Here is a 4884-nt window from a genome sequence, read left to right as displayed (position 1 = left end):
CCTAACAAAATAATAAGTAGAAGTAAAAACAAAATTTAAATAAATTATCTATATATGTTCTTTATTTAAAATTGGAATAATATACATACTACAAAAAAATATGACTAATAGTAAAAAAAAACGCGTGAACATAGGGCATCAACAAGCTTTCTTCATCTAACTATATCGTTTACCAAAGCCTGGGCTTGATTTCACGTCATGTGGGTTAACTCCGACTCTCTTTTAGTACAGCGGATCCATTTGTTTCTCGGACGTCCTCTTCTTCGCTGTCTTAAATAGAAGAGGTTTTTTTAGCGCGATATACGGGATCATATATGACAAAAGTTAAAGACACAGCATGCTTGAATTAGCTACAACATTTCGTTTTTTCTTTCATTCCAACTTTCGGTCGCAAGTACTCAAAGCAAAATACGAAAAAACGTTCGAACAAATGCCCGAATCAAAACAAAAATCAGAATCTCTGCTTTAACTCCAGTTTTCTAACGATATTGGGAAGTCCAAGCAGATCGTACGTTTTGGTCGCATAGTCTTTGAATCAGAGAGCGTGTTGAATATAAGAGTTGGCTTTAGCACGATTTACGGGATCATAAATGACAAAAGTTAAAAAAGACAACATGTTTGAATTGCTTACGATATTTCTTTTTTCTTTTATTCAAACTTTCGGTGACAAAGAATCAAAGTAAAATATGGAAAAATGTTGGAACAAATGCCTGAATCAAAACAGAAAACCCCGGAAATGTTACAACCAGTGTTGCCGTTTTTGGAAGGTTCCTACCAAAATTGGTAGATTTTTATCTTCTTGGTAGGTTGGTAGGCTGACCTAACAAAATACGAAAAAATGTTCGAACAAATGCCCGAATCAAAACAGAAAACCCGACATTTTTATTTTCTTGGTAGGTTGGTAGGCTGACCTCAATTTTTGGTAGGTTTTTCCCATCATTCAAATACCAATTAAGTGTGGCCGCCAGTCATTTGTGGAATTTAGGGATAAGAAGTCGAAACACCGTAGAGTGAAACAGGGAGTTCTCCAAGGTGGGGTGATATCTCCGGCTCTGTTTAACCTCTACCTATCCTCCATCCCACCTCCTCCAGACGGCATAGAGATCGTATCATATGCGGACGACTGTACGATCATGGCATCAGGCCCCCCACCCATTGATGACATCTGCGATAGGTTGAACGTCTACCTCAACGAGCTTGCCTCATACTTCGCTGCAAGAAATCTGAAGATATCCGCCACCAAATCTTCAGCCACACTGTTCACTACAAATACGCGTGAGGTGAATTCTGAGCTGACTGTGATGGTCGATGGAGAAATGATTCCGACCATCAAGTGTCCCAAAATACTTGGCGTCACATTTGACAGCTCCTACACTTTCTCCCCACATGCCACAGCAATCTGCAATAAAGTCAAAAGTAGAAACAAGGTGCTCAAGTCACTCGCTGGCAGCACTTGGGGTGCAGACAAAGAAACCTTGTTGACCACGTACAAAGCAATTGGCCGGTCTGTGGTAAGTTATGCAGCGCCAGTGTGGTCACGTCAACTTTGTGACACGCAGTGGAATAATAATCAGATCTGTCAGAATGCCGCCCTCCGAACTGCGACGGGCTGTCTCCTTAGTTCTCATGTGGACCACCTCCATCAGGAGACAAAGATCCTACCAGTGCGAAGACATAACTACATGCTGTCTAAGCAATACCTTTTGGGCTGTTATCGCAGAAATCATCCAAATCATCATCTTGTGTATAGATACCCACCGCCCAGAAGCCTTAAGGTTGATCTACACGATCTAGAGCGTGAGGTCCAGCGCTACAAGAGAGAACCTCTAGATCAAGCGGCATATCAAGCGGGTCTGAACAACATTCATGCAGACACGGTAGCAGACGCGTTAATTGGCTACCGGGTGAATGTAGTCCTTGGAGAACGACCGCCACCCATTGCACCCGAAGAAATCGATCTCCCCCGGCAAACCAGAGTGGTTCTGGCTCAATTACGTTCCGACAGATGCAGCCGCCTCAATTCCCACAGAGCTAGGATTGATGCCGACGTGCAAGATGTATGTCCCGATTGTAACCAGGGACCGCACGATACACGTCACCTGTTTAACTGCCCGGCCAAACCCACTCAACTCAGACCCAGATCTCTGTGGACGCACCCCATCTTAGTCGCGGAGTTCCTGGGTCTTGACACTCAACAGAATCAAGCAGACGAAAGATAGTACACAATAAACTGCTACAACAACAACAACCAATTAGGTTACTAAAAAAATAGTCGGTGACAACCTTTTCCATGTATTCCAATTGGATTCACATTGAGGGTTGCAACGTTTTCGGGTTATTCCGTTTTGATTCGGGCATTCGTTCGAACATTTTTTCGTATTATGCTTTGTTTCTTTGCAACCGAAAGTTGGAATAAAGGAAAAAGGAATTTTTTTTTTTTTAAATGTAAATAATTTTTATTTTGATGAGAATTCATTACAATTTGTGCCTCGCGAAGCCTTAGGCTTGTTAGCAAGGATATACAATGTAAAAGTGTAAAATTCGTAGTACTAAATTAAATACATAATCAAACATTACAAATTAGATAACAATGGATAACAAAGTATTATAAGGTAATCTTTTACAAAGGAATTTAAACAATTTAGTTTATTCGCTTCATTGCGAGTTAATAAAGAATTTCTTAATTTCATTTTTCCTTTTAAATCTATTTTGTAAACAGAGGACATGAGGCTGTATCGCATTTAATATAGAAGGCAATTGTATATCTATTGTATTTTTCCCATATTTATTGTTGAATCTGGGTACATTGTATCTTCCTTCTGCGCGTCTTCTTGTGTTGTATTGATGATTTATTGGCAATAGGGATGAGTCGTCGTAGAATTCATTTATTATGGTGGTTTTGTATATATTTTTTACAGTCAAGATGTTATGTGTTTTTGCAAATTCTTTAATATCGTGGTTTTCGACATTGTGTGTATATATTTGATTGATGGAGTTATGAGGGTTGGCGTTTCGCAAGTTAATCTGCGGTTGTGAGTGTACCGGTTTGCTTTTTATTAATATTTTAAGTAGCCTGTTTTGTGTTTTCTGTATTATTTTGAAGTGCGATGTATTTCCAAAAGCAGTGATTCCATGACGGATGTATGATTCAGCAAGTGAAAAATAGGCTTGTTTTGTCACATCTAGGGGAGCATAGTTGCCAAGATGGACAATGGCATATCCAGCACTGCGTAACTTCTTGTTTAAATTTTGAATGTGTATTTTCCAGCTGAAATTACTGTCTACCATGACTCCCAGGTACTTGTACGTGTTAACAGATTCTATGAGAGTATCGCATTTGTCATCGAGGAGTGCTGAAGTTGACTTGTTTTTGTGCAGGCAATCATAGTTATGAAATTTTATATTTATCACACAGCTTGACACACTGGGTAATTTAATGTGCATCAGTTTAGTTTTCGCTGCATTAATAACCCGTCCATTGTCATGGCACCATCTAGATATGATATTTAACTCCGATTGAATTATATTAATTGCTGATTCAAGCTTCTCATGAGCCACTACAATGGCAGTGTCATCGGCATAGGCGAAAGTCTCGCTGGAATTCAGTTGCTTCAGCATTTCATTGGCGTATATCAGGAACAATATAGGTCCCAGTTTTGATCCCTGGGGAACCCCATATGTTAAGCATACCTCTTGGCTTAAGCTATTTTCCACTTTTACTTTATAGGTTCTGCGATTCAGGTAATGTTTTATCCATTCCAGACACTGTCCTCGAATTCCATTTCTCTCAAGAATTCGTATGATATTTTTATGGCATAGTGTGTCAAACGCTTTGCTGAAGTCAATAAAAACAACTAAACAATGCATTCTTTTATCTAGACATTTGTTTATGTGCGTTGAGAAATGACCAAGTAATTGGTTTATGTTTTTACCTTTCTGAAATCCGTATTGACGTTTATTTATAATTTTATATTTATCGTAAGCAATTCAAACATGTTGCGTCTTTAAACTTTGTCTCTCGTCATCCCGAATTGGGCTCTAATGCCAGCTCTTCTTCTTTCTTACGCTCTTTGTTCAACAGTCGCTGTCTGCTCAGTTACAAAGCAAAATACATTTCTTTGAAATGCGAAATATCGATAAATAAATAGAAACGAAAAAAATTAAAAGACCTCCAGCTTGAATTAATAACAACTAAATTGAAAAGAAAAGGTCGAGTAACAACTAATTAACAAATATTTAGAATTTTTAACAGGTAGTGAGATTAAAGACACAAAGTGTAAAGAGAAAGATTAATGAGTTTTGTTTTTGACCAGGAAAACTTTAACGAGTTGTTCTTTCATCACTAAATTCTAGGTATTTTTAGGTCATCATAACAGAAAGAAAGTAAATATGGTGGTTTCAAAACATAACACCCAAAATCTTGTATATCAGTATTTGTGGTAAACCATATTTCAGTACCTGTGGTCTCAAATTAGAGCACCAAAACAACTAATCCCTTTGTTATTGTAGAATATTTAGTTTATTTCAACATACTTCAACCCTTTATACGGATATAGGTAAAAAGGATCCAAAGGGATTATTAGTTAACTTGGACACATGCCAAAAGGGTTACAGTTCATAAGAAATAATGCACTAGGTAATAGGATACGATAATTACCATATACAAAGACTTCCATTCATATGGGTATATATAATTGGGTACATTCACAAACTGACCATAACGAACGCTAGAGACTTCAAAGTGTAAATATTGTGTTAGTGCAGAAAATGGCGTCAAACACAACATCTCTTAACTATATTCTCTTCTTAAATCGTGAATAATTGAAGCACAGTGGAACCCAGTATCATCGATTGAATCGAACTAAAATATCCCTCACCGACAAA

Source organism: Stomoxys calcitrans, chromosome 1 (genome assembly GCF_963082655.1).
Source record: "Stomoxys calcitrans chromosome 1, idStoCalc2.1, whole genome shotgun sequence".
NCBI classification, from domain to species: domain Eukaryota; kingdom Metazoa; phylum Arthropoda; class Insecta; order Diptera; family Muscidae; genus Stomoxys; species Stomoxys calcitrans.
Note: the sequence above shows the minus strand (reverse complement) of the source record.